The 12,659-nt window shown below is 41.5% G+C and overlaps 2 protein-coding genes across 4 annotated transcripts in view; one reads left to right on the top strand and one right to left on the bottom strand.

Annotated features, from left to right (window-relative positions):
• Nucleotides 1–7,990, bottom strand: part of BAZ2B (bromodomain adjacent to zinc finger domain, 2B) — a 423,086-nt gene extending 415,096 nt beyond the window's left edge. The window contains exons 1-2 of the mRNA XM_011991581.1: nucleotides 7,848–7,990; nucleotides 6,259–6,436 (exon numbers count right to left, since the gene is read on the bottom strand). The gene's annotated coding sequence lies outside the window, so the exon portion shown is untranslated. The remainder of the gene's footprint in view (nucleotides 1–6,258; nucleotides 6,437–7,847) is intronic.
• MARCH7 (membrane-associated ring finger (C3HC4) 7, E3 ubiquitin protein ligase) overlaps nucleotides 7,991–12,659 on the top strand; it is a 55,033-nt gene continuing 50,364 nt past the window's right edge. For 2 of the 3 annotated variants that reach the window (XM_011991608.1, XM_011991598.1), the window contains exon 1: nucleotides 7,991–8,140. The gene's annotated coding sequence lies outside the window, so the exon portion shown is untranslated. Of the gene's footprint in view, nucleotides 8,196–12,659 lie in introns of all 3 variants that reach the window. The other variant, XM_011991590.1, reaches the window with a different exon arrangement.

Raw genomic sequence — 12,659 nt, 5'->3', positions numbered from 1 at the left:
AGTAGTACATATGCTGTATGTATATAGTTTTTAAATTATTATTATAATATGCAAAAGTACAGATGAGGTGTTTCCAAATAACTGGAGTATATGTACTCAATGGCTTTATCCAACTGCTAAGAAAGTGAAACAGGAATAGTGGGAAAAATAAGTTAACATCATTCCTAGGCATGCTGGTAGTATAACATGCACTGTATAATGCAAAATCAGTTAGGTGTATTGGGTGATTCTGGAGGACACAGTTACCATTTCCTTCCTTCCTCCCTCCCTCCCTTCCTCCCTCCCTTCCTCCCTCCCTCTCTCACTTGCTCTCTCTTTTTTTTCTTTATTTTTGAGACGGAGTTTCGCTCTTGTTGCCCAGGCTGGAGTGCAAAGGCACGATCTCGGCTCACTGCAACCTCCACCTCCCAGGTTCAAGTGATTCTCCTGCCTCGGCCTCCCGAGTAGCTGAGATTACAGGTGTACACCACCACGCCCAGTTAATTTTGGATTTTTAGTAGAGATGGGTTTCACTATGTTAGCCAGGCTGGTCTCAAACTCCTGAATTCAGGTGATCCACCCACCTCAGCTTCCCCAAGTGCTGGGATAACAGGCGTGAGCCACCGTGTCCGGCCTTTACTTTTTTATTTATTTATTTATTTATTGAGACGGATCTTGCGCTATCGCCCAGGCTGGAGTGCAGTGGTGCACTCTCGGTTCACTGCATGCTCCGCCTCCTGGGTTCTTGCCATTCTCCTGCCTCAGCCTCCCAAGTAGCTGGGACTACAGGCGCCTGCCACCACACCCAGTTAATTTTTTGTATTTTTAATAGAGATGGGGTTTCACCATGTCAGCCAGGATGGTCTCAATCTCCTGTCCTCGTGATCCACCCGCCTTGGCCTCCCAAAGTGCTAGGATTACAGGTGTGAGCCATCGCTCCCAGTCTCATCCGGCCTTTTTTGTTTTGTTGTTTTTTTTGGAGACAAGGTCTTGCTCTGTCGCCCAGGATGCCAGGCTGGGGTGCAGTGGCACAATCTCAGCTTACAGAAACCTTCGCCTCCTCGGCTCAAGCAATTCTCCCGCCTAAGCCCCCTAAGTAGCTTTGACTACAGGTGTGCGCCTCAAGTCTGGCTAATTTTTGTATTTTTTTGTAGAGATGGGGTCTCACTGTGTAGCCCAGGCTGGTCTTAAACTCCAGACTCAAGTGGTCTGCTCACCTTAGCCTCCCAAAGTGCTGGGATTATAGGTGTGAGCTACCACGTCCAGCCTAGTTACCACTTCTTATAAATGAACAAGTAGGTGACAGAAAAACAGAACAGTATTAATAAATGAGAAAGATTCAAAAGATACGTAAACAGTATTTCATTTTCTGAATAGTTTAACATTTATAGTTCTGAATAGTTTAGTTTTCAGAATAGAAAACCCAGAAATATATTCAGCATAAATTTAAAAATTCAATATATGACAAAGGTGGTCCTTCTAACTACAGAGAAAAGAATGGATTATTTAGGAATGCTACTGGCACACCTGGCTATCTATTGAGAATAAAATAAAATTAGATTCTATTACCTTACTCCATATACAAAAATGATATTTTTTAAGATGTAAGAGATCAATTGAGAATAATTAAGCACAATCTGGAAAATGTAGGATACTGCATGATAATATCAAGGGATAAGTAAGATTTTTTTAAGCCAAATTGGAAACCTAGAACTTATTAAACAAATCATTGACACATTTTACCATATAAACCTATCCATGGCAAAAAATACATGTAAAATCAATAGAAATGAAAAAAACACTGTGAAAGCAGCATAGTGATAATATCTATTACAAATCAAAAGCAAAGGCTAAACAACTAAATATCAATAGGGATTCAGAGAAAAGGTACTATAGAATGAAAAAAGTTAGATGAAGATGCATGCTTAAATTTGATTTCATTTTATAAATTAAATGGCAAAAAAAACTCCATCAATACCAGTATTTCTATAAACATATATAAGACACACACACACACACTCTTTTATGATTGTGTGACCATGCAGAAAATAAGGTGGGAAGATACACAGTAGTTGGTCAACATGAGCTGCAAAGGATGTTTGTGCAGTAGTAGACAGAGGCAGAAGAGCCAAATTAAAAAGGAAAAGAAAAAGGCAAGGAAAAGGTGAAAAACGGAAAAGAGAAGGACTACACTACAATAGTAGGTACGATACAATCACATACATAGCTTTTTATAAAATTGTACACGTATGTGGACATGAAAAAAAAATTTAAGATAAAACAGGATGCTGCCTAACTTGGCAGAAGGAATGCTCAAGGAATTTATATCAGTATCCCCTTCTACTTCCAATCTCAAAAAAATGTAATCTGAAGTGGTCATGGAGGCCAAGCATGGTCCTTGATTATTATAATTCTGAAGTTCGTGTGTGTCTGTGTGTGTGTGTGCGAGCGCACACGCACGTGCACATTTGGCTGAACTCTATCACAGGAACAGAGGTTAGTTCAATTTGGTTTTATGGTTTACTCCAGAGGTCAGCAAACTTTCTGTACTAAATATTTTAGGATTTCTAAGTCATACCATCTCTGTCACAACTACTAAACTGTTGTCATTGTAGGGTGAAAGCAGTTAAACTGTGATGGTTAATTTTATATGACAGCTTGGCAAAGCTAGAGTACCCAGTTACTTAAGTAGCACTAATCTGGGCTGCTGTGGAGGTATTTTGTAGAAGTGGTTAATAGCTATAATCTGTAGACTTTAAACAAATTACTCTTCATAATGTTGATGGGCCTCGTCCAATCAGCCTTAAGAGCAAAAACGGAAGTTTCCTAGAAAAGAAATCCTGCCTTAAGAATGCAACATCAACTCTGGTCTTAGTTTCCAGCCTGTGAACCTGCCCTACAAATTTAAAACTTGTCAGCCTCCACAATTACGTGAGCTAATTCCTTAAAACAAATATCTTCACAGACAGATAATGTATTGTATACTATGGTTCTGTTTCTCTGGAGAACCCTAATATATAATACGCAACAACAGACAATACATAATCTAACGGGCGTGCTTGTGTTCCAATAAAAGTATTTAAAATAACAGGTAGTAGGCTACATTTGGCCCGTGTACCACAGTTTTCCAACTCCTAGTTTTATCAATAATAAAAAAATAAGCCTGGGCATGGTGGAGTACACCTATAATCACAGCACTTTGGGAGGCCAAGGCAGGAGGATCATGAGAGACCAGGAGTTCAAGACCAGGAGTTCAACATACTGAGACCTCATCTCTATTAAAAATAATAATAAAGTATAGCTGTTGGCCGGGTGCGGTGGCTCACGCCTGTAATCCCAGCACTTTGGGAGGCCAAGCACTTTGGGAGGATCACCTTAGGTCAGGAGTTTGAGACCAGTCTGGCCAACATGGTGAAACCCCATCTCTACTAAAAATAGAAAAATTAGCCTGGCATGATGGCAGGTGCCTGTAATCTGAGTTACTCGGGAGGCTGAGGCAGGAGAACTGCTTGAACCTGGGAGGCGGAGGTTGCAGTGAGCCGAGATTGAGCCACTGCATTCCAGCCTGGGAGACAAGAGTGAGACTCTGTCTCCAAAATAAATAAATAAATAAAATAAAATACAGCTGTTAACTGGATGTGGTACTGATGCCTGTAATTCCAGCACTTTGGGAGGCTGGGGAGGGAGGATCACTTGAGGCTTGGAGTTCAGGACCAGCCTGGGCAGCAAAAAATTTAAAAACAACTAGCCCCACACAGTGGTGGCACACCTGTAGTCACAGCCACTCAGGAGGCTGAGGCAGGAGGATAGCTTTAGCCTAGAAGTTTGAGGCTGCAGTGAACTATGATGGTACCACCATGCACTCCAGCCTGGGAAATGGAATGAGGCCTCATGTACTTAAAAACATGAATAAAATGTATCTGCTTTTCTTAAGCATTCTATATATTTCAGACAGTGTGCAAGGTTTGAATTCCAAGTGTTCCACAAATTGGGGATTATTCATGGTGAGGCCAGATATTCTAGAGCAACTAAAAGCAGGAATGATCTTTCTAGAAGCAGTGAGATCTAGACTGTAAGCTTAGATGTAAGAGAGGTTTCTCAGAGAGGGTTTCAAGATAGTACTCTCTTTATGTGTTTTAATATCCTTTTATTTATTTATTTATTTAGAGACAGAGTCTGTCACCCAAGCCTGAATGCAGTGACATGATCACCGCTCACTGCAAGCCTCAACCTCCTGGGTTCAAGCAATCCTCCTGCCTCAGCCTCCCAAGTAGCTGGGATTACAGGCATGCACCAATGCACACAAGGCTAATTTTTAAAATTTTTTGTAGAGATGGGGCCTTGCTTTGTTGTCCAGGCTGGTCTCAAGCATCCTCCTGACTCAGCCTCTCAAAGTCCTGGGATTATAGGCTTGAGCCACTACATCTGGCCTCTATATTCTTTTAAATATTGGCTTGGAGAATTGAAAGTTTTTGATGCTAATCCGGCAGAAGTCAACCAACAGAATGTTTTGGATGTTCATGTACTAAATGTGGCAACTTTAAATAAAACTTGATGTGGGGAAAATAAAAATGCATAAAGGCACTAAATCAAGAGTTTATTATTTTTGTTATGAAAGGAATTCCTTACATCAAAGACTTAAAACAGTGGACCTTTAAGTAATATATCCCTTAGAAGTAGAAGTCCTCATGACATTTTGGGCTGGATAAAAAAATAAAAAAAAAAAGAAGCAGGGATCCTCGGCCAGGCACGGTGGCTCACGCCTGTAATCAGCACACTGGGAGGCCGAGGCAGGCAGATCACCTGAACAAGTTGTTCTCATGCAGGTAGACAGTAGAACGATAGTTACCAGAGGCTGCGAAGGGTATGTGTGTGGTGGGGGGTAGGGACAAAAAGAAGATAGTTAATGGGTACAAATATAAAGTTGGATAAAAGGAGTAAGTTCTAATGTTTGATAGTAGAGTGACTATGGTTAACGACATCATATTGTATTATTTCAAAATAGCTAGAAGGGAAGACTTGAAATACTACCAACACAGAAGTCATAAATGCTCTAGATGATGGTTATCCTAAATACCTTGACTTGATCATTACACATTCTATGTATGTAACAAAATATCCCATGTACCCCATAAATACATAAAAATACTATGTATCAATAAAAAATTATATGATTTGCAAAAAGCAAATGTAACCACATCTTTTCAATGTATCACTATTTATGCAAAGTAAAGGATATCTCTACAACTGCCTTTACCAAAGAGAAGCTTTTTAGAAGTTTAGATTGTGGGATGAATAAAGGAGGGGAACACAAGAACTTTGAAATTCAGTATCTGAACGAGCATTCTAGGCTATCAGGTGGAAGAAATACTCAAAACCTAAAAGTAAAGGGCTGAATGACCATAGGTAAATGACAGACAAGTTTATAAAATAAAAGGGGAAAAATTAGTAATAGTCAATAAGATGCTAACATAGAGAAGAAGCCAAGTTCAGAAATGAAAACTAAGATGAGTGGTGAGGGCAAGTGGTGAACAAAGATATTTAGATACAGAAAGGTACATCAGAGTCACTCATAAAGGATAAAAAGTTTAGCAAGGAAAGGTCAAGTGGGAGAACTCTGTGGATAAAAGGCAAACATGGTGTCTAGATTGGAACAGTTCTGACTTCAAACACTTGCCTGTCAAATCACTTTGTAACGATTTTTAGTTAAGAAACTATGGTCATTTTCCATGACCATGTTTTACCTATTCACATCCATAATTCCTAGCAAAATGTCTTTTTTTTTTTTTTGCGATGGAGTTTCACTCTGTTACTCAGGCTGGAGTGCAGGGGTGTGATCTCAGCTCACTGCAACTTCCGCCTCCTGGGTTCAAGCGATTCTCCTGCCTCAGTCTCCCAAGTAGCGGGGACTACAGGCACCTGCCACCACGCCCAGCTAATTTTTTGTATTTTTAGTAGAGACAGGGTTTCACCATGTTAGCCAGGATGGTCTCCATCTCCTGACCTCATGATCCACCCACCTTGGCCTCCCAAAGTGCTGGTATTACAGGTATGAGCCATCACACCCGGCCGCAAAATGTCTTTACCGTAGCAAAATCTCAGTAATTATTTATCACTCACGATAATTACCTGAATACTAAAATCAGAGAGAGTACATTAAAAAGAAACACAATAACCATTCTTAAATAATAAAAACATATTCATCAGTGGTCTTTATTTACTAGCACCAATAAAAAATCAGAAGTTCTGTTTAACCTAGGAAATTGGTGTCATACTCACTTCATAATATCATCAGTGCTGGGTGGAGACAAAGCCATAATCTGCCACAATCTGCACCATCCTTGCCAGGTTTGGGAGTTCTGTAGAGTAGTTACCACTGCCAGGTCTGACTGCCATAGCTCAGGAAGAGGGAGCAGTCATTTCTCTTAGCATAATCTTGAGAAGATGTCTAAGGGACCTATGTAATATTAAGTCACAGAAAGAGAAAATATTATTGGTGGTTTAGACATGGAATGTAATAGCTTACAATTATGGAATGCTTACTGTGTTTCAGGAACTGATGCATTATCTCATCTAAACAACCCTATAGGGCATGGGTACTGTTACCAATCCCGTTTTACAGGAAACCTAGGTTTAGCAAGATTAAGGAATTGCTTGAGATAACAAAGGTAGTAAGAGGCAGGGCTGGAATTTGAACCCATATAGTCTGGTTCTTCAGGGTGTATACATCCGTGTATCTATAACCACAATAATGCAGGGGCACTCAAACAGGCTGGAAAAAAATTATTTTTCTTTAAAGGGCAAATTAATTTCCTCAAAAGTAATCTCTGTTCACTTTACCCCATACCAGATGCTTATTTTCATTTCATATCCTAAAAGTTAGATTGGCACTTACATGCTAACTTAAAATACTAAACTTTAAATCTTTAAAATTTATAGTATTTTAGAATTTATCATAGTGAAACATGTACAGTCGTTTGTCCCCAGTACAGTAAAATAGGGATAGTGATTGATACTCCATTCCCTTCTGATGTAATGACAAATACATAGAAACACTGTGTTTCACTTATTGGAATTATTTGGATCCAAAGGATAGCTTTTAATACCCTAACAAAATAGGTCATTAAAAAAAATCAAGTGCCTTTCAGTATTCTTCCAAGTTTCAATAACTGATCTTTTCCATTAAAGAATTTCTGATTCATTATTCCAAATCAACATATCATCTAAATATTTCCACATATTTAGATGTAGATTTTCCCTAAACTATTTCCTTTTATTTATTAGTACTCATTCACATCTTAGTTTGCCACATTTACAGTTCTTTGAAAGTTTCATCTAATATTCACCTGACCATTCACCTCACAATTTTCCTTCCTCTTTCTAAATAGGTGAATTTGTTTACTGCAAAATCGATGGCTACGCTATTAAAGGTTACTATCACGATTTAAAAAGACATGATCACCATCACCAAGATTTACTTACCACAAGGAAATTATCACAAGGTTGGACAAACAGGCTCCAACTCTTAAGGGAAAGAGCTTGCAGTCAGATCACACAGGGAGGGCAGGGAAGCAAGCGGGGAGGGGTAGGTCGGAAAAGGCAGTGCTTGATTCAATTCAACATTCACTGCGCCACTTACCAAGCGCCAGAAAAAGAAAAAAAAAGCCAACGAGCTGGGCGTTATTTCGAGCACTGGGCCCTGCAGGTTGGCCTGTGGGCGGGGACCCGGCGCCCGGGAGGGAAGGGGCTGGCTCTGAGACGCTAGCCGGGCGGGGACAGCCACTCAGGGCCGGGCCTCCAGCGTCCGACGCCCGCACACTCGCCAGCCCAGCTGCCGGTACGCCAGCCAGCCAGCCGCTGCCGCTTACCAGTGACGCCTCGCTGACTCCCCGGGGGCAGCTCTTCAACGGTTCCCGCAGTCAGAGCACCACCCCGCGGTGGGGTACCTCCAGCCCGCCCGCAGCTCTCGGTCCCCGCAGCTCCGCCACTCTCGCGAGAAGCTAGGAAGTCCGCGAAGTGGGGGGAGGAGGAGCAGGGAGGGGCACTTAACGGTGGCGGCTGGTTCTGCGCCGGATCCGGGAGAGGGGCGGGCGCCATTGTGCTTCGCTGCGGACTGCTTTTCTTCAGTCACAGGCCTAGAACTCCAAGGAGGAAAGCGGTGGTGCTGGTCGCTGCGAGCAGGACGCGCACTGGTCAGTGCCGGCTCAGGAGCCGGGGTAATGATCTGCGGAGCTCGTTCTTCGTCTCGGGAGCTAGTTCGGGACCAGGCCGCGAGTGGGGGAGGGGAGGAAACGAAGAGGCCTGGGGACGCGGAGGCCGCTTCCTCTCAGGATGAGGTGGAGGAGCTTGGTCCGGGGCCACTGGTGCAAAGCGGGTCACGGCACAGGCCTCCTCTGCCAGGGGCCTTTTGTCGGGTGGTGGAGTTTGTGGCGGGTGGAGGGGACAGATAGTGTGTCTTCCTCAGGAACGTGTGGTGGGTGAGGGGAAGAGGCCTGAGCCCTCTTTTGGCGCGGGGCGGCCTCCTCTTGGGCCGCGGGGCGGGGGGGTCCTCGGAGCCCTGCGGGCCGTGGGCGTCGCGCGTGAGCTCGCCGGTGAGCGCGGGGCAAAGGTGGGCAGGGCTCCAGCTCGGCCAGCCCGGCCTCGAGTCGAAGTGACTTCGGCAGCGCCTTAGATTCGGCCAAGATTGTCTTATTGGTAACGTCAGTTTTTGAATATCGTGACGCCCTGAGAGTTATTTTTGTGTTGTGGTGAATTGTGGGTTCTGCAACTCGAAGTAGGTAATTGTGTTAAAAATGGACCTGTTGGCCTAAGAAGTAAAAATATGGAAGGCACTGGGAGTAGGAAATTCCCTCATTTTGGTGAAACTGCGTATTGAAGATGAATGTGTCCACCCACTCACCCCAAAATGCTGCACTTAATACTTTTTCCCAAGTACCAAAGTAAATATATTGGGAAAGTCTCTATCTGGGTAATAAATTCGTCACGACTAATGTTGTTTGGTACTATTAGTTAAATGTGTCAAAACTGAATTTGGCGAGGTTTTTTCCCCTATTTTGTACGATTGATTAGATGTTTTTCTGTTTATATATTATTTTAAATCTCCACGTTTCTGTCCAGATCCAAGATGTAGGGTTAAATACGAATTTTGGATTTAAAAATCCAATAGTGTACAGTTATTAAGAAGGAACACATGTAGTGTAACTAGATCTTTTTCTTGAGGTAGCAAAAAGTTTGTTTGAGAAATGAGGTCAGTATAATATTTTTATTTAACAGCTCTACAGCATTTCGGGAGACAGGACTGGTGCATGAGGCAGTAGCACCAGACTCAGAAGACCTGGGTTTGAGTTTTCATTTTTGCCGTAGTTGTTTATGTTCATGAGATTGTCTCAGAAACATGGCAGTTTATTTCTAGAGAGGATTAAATTTGCTGAGGTGGTGTGTGAAGCAGTCACTGGGGGGACATAATACTAATCTTGGTTTTTTTCCAGTTTCATGCTGGGTCAGATGTCTTGAATAACAATTCCTACTTATTCAAGTACAAATGATTTCTTTTTTTTTGCCACTTTGGAAGAGGGCTTATTTTCCCAGATAAAGCACGAGAATGCCCAGATTATGTTCTACATGAAGGTGTCAGGTAACAAACTGGACCCAGAAGTCATCCATGACTCTCATGTAGCCAATTTTTAGTCCGCTCCATACCCACCTTACACAACTCTTTATCTGCTTTATGTTCAAGAATTGTCTACATTTGGACATTTTATTGTTGGAAAATAATTTTGTAATGCAAAATCTGTCAAATATCTTTAAACATTTTTGGATAATTTGTAATTTGTTGTAGTCAAATTACAAATTATGGAGAGCTTCACATTACAAGAATGAGCTTGATGTGGCATCTGCCCTCCACAACTCACTGTTTAGTCATCAGACTAATGTATAAACAACTATTATTATCTTAGTATGACTGTACAGTAATTCTGTGGGAGCATAGGGGAGGGGTGCTTACTCTTGGAAATTTTACAGGATTTATTTATTGCTTGAACTAAGATGTGAAGGATCACTAGGACTTTGATAAAGAAACTGTGCAAAGTCATGATATTATGGTTTGTTTTAGAAATTCATGATTTGTTCCTGTAGCTGAAACATACATTGAATGGTAAGTTAGAGCCTGACATAAAAGACTTTCTGTACTGTACTAGGAAATTAGTGTCTGGGTGTGGTGGCTCACTCCTGTAATCCCATCACTTTGGGAGGCCAAGGTGGGAGGATCGCTTAAAGCCAGGAGTTCGAGACCAGCCAGGCCACAAAGACCCCATCTCTACGGGCATGATGGTGCGAGTGTAGTGGTGCACACTGCTACTACTAGCTACTTGGGCTGCTGAGGCAGGACCATCATTTGAGCTCACGGGTTGGAGAGACTGCACTGCACTCCAGCCTGTGCCATAGAGTGAGACCCTGTCTAAAAAAATAAAAATAAAGTTAGTGCTCTATGCTGTGGAATGGAGAGCTATTGTGTTCCTTAACAAAATAAAAATATTTTTTAGATGATCTTTGCTGATACATCCTTCTGTTACCACAGATAATTAAGTGCCAGTAATAAAGAACAGTGGGACATGCATGAATGAAATGCGCGTTGTTGCATTAGACTTCACTTTTAAACAACAAATTAAATTAACGAAGCTTTTAACTGTTAAATAAGTGAATCAACTGATCGTATTAGAATGATTACAATTTAAAAGGAATTCGATTTTAAGTTCATACTAAGATTTCTCGAATTCACCAAAGCAGAATTCAACTGCTGTCAAAAAATTTATCTTAATATACAGTATTTCCTAATAATAGGATAAGCCAAAAAGTCTGAGATTGGGGAGGATGAAATTATAATTTGAGAGTTTAGGTTGGGGGGGGTAAATACATTTTTTTTCTTTTTTTTTTTTGTGGCAGGGTCTCACTCTGTTTCTCAGGCTGCTGCAGCCCCAGTCTCCCAGACTCAAGCAGTTCTCCCACCTCAGTCTCCTAGGTAGCTTGTCACGCCACCATGTCTGACTAATTTTTATATTTTTTTTATAGAGACAGGATTTCACCATGTTTCCCAGGCTGGTCTCCAACTCCTTAGCTCAAGGAATCCTCCCACCTCAGCCTCCCAAAGTGCTGTGATTACAGGCCTGAGTGTGAGTAACAGCATGCCAGGGTTTAATTTTCATTAATCTTAATTTTCAACTTTTCTGCCCTGGCATGAACTTACATGGTCAGAGCTGGTTTTTCCTGCCCTCAAATATATTTCTCTGACTCTACTGGTTAGACTAGGTAAGTCGAACACCTAGTTTTAAAATCACCTGCTTGCTGCTCTACACCCATTTTTGTCAACAACTTAAAAAGAAGGCAAGTGTTGAACCTTAAAAGTAGTTATCTTTCCATTATGATCATTGTACATTAGTGTGATGTTTCACACTTTGTAGAAAGAACCCTAAAATGGTTTCCACTCATTGAATGAAGATCGAAACTTGATGCTTACAGATTAAATTCACTTCAAGGAGAACAGTTTGTCTTTTAAAGTGGTGTAGTGTAGACTTAACATCATAGTCATATTTTCTCATGGGATGTTAAAGTTTTTTCTAATTTTTTAAGATTTGGGCATACCATATTTTTGTGTTTTAAATATTTGTCAGCTAAAAATTAAGAGACACTTTTTCATTTTAAGGCCCAAAATGTTGTATACTTTCAAAGTGATTCCCTCATTGACCCACCCTTAGCTTCCAAGTCTCCATGTTTACTATGATTTCCCACTAAGAAAAAAAAAAATTCCTCAGAAGCAAATTTTTTTTTGTTTAAGAAAAGGATATGCAAAGTATACGTAAATAATGAAATTGTAACTGTGTGTTTGTATTTCTGCGAGACTCTTGAAATATTACATTGGGGCTAGGCATGGTAGCTCACTCCTGTAACCCCAGCACTTTGGGAGGCCGAGACAGGCAGTTTGCTTGAGCTCAAGAGTTCAAGACCAGCCTGGGCAACATGGAGAAACCCTGTCTCTAGGAAAAAACAATACAAAAACTAGCTGGGTATGGTGGTGCGTGCCTATAGTCCAGGCTACTCAGGAGGCTGAGGTGAGAGGATCACTTGAACCCAGGAGGTCGAGGCTGCAGTGATTGCACCACTGCACTCTGGCCTGGGCAGTAGAGTGAGACCCTGTCTCCAAAAAAAAAAAAAAAAAAAAGAAAGAAAGATTACATTGGTATTTTGTGTGGTTACTCTGGCCTATGTGCCATGAGTTTATCCTATAGTAGTGGTATACTTTTAGTAATTCAATACTTGTAATCTTCCTTGGATATTTAAGATAATTCCCCAGTTAGACTCAGTTAAAATCAGAGTTTACAGAGACTGCCAGCGTAAGATAATAGTATGGTAACAGTAGAAAATAAGGATAAGTTATGAAGCTTTGCTCTATGGCTGCATAGCAAACCACCTCAAAACCTAGTGGATCGAAACAACTGGTTTTTACAGTTCTAGGTGCCTGTTGGGCGGTTCTACCGATTTCGCCGGGGTTTGCTCCTCATGTACCAGCATTCAGCTGGAGGATTTCCCAAGCTGGGAGGTCCAAGATGGCATCACTCATATTTGGCAGCTAGTGTTGGTGGACATATAGGCCTTGCTCTGTGTGATCACTTATGACACAGGAGTCT

This window comes from Mandrillus leucophaeus, unplaced genomic scaffold (genome assembly GCF_000951045.1).
Source record: "Mandrillus leucophaeus isolate KB7577 unplaced genomic scaffold, Mleu.le_1.0 Scaffold110, whole genome shotgun sequence".
In the NCBI taxonomy this organism is placed as follows: domain Eukaryota; kingdom Metazoa; phylum Chordata; class Mammalia; order Primates; family Cercopithecidae; genus Mandrillus; species Mandrillus leucophaeus.
This window is presented reverse-complemented; position numbering and strand designations above follow the sequence as displayed.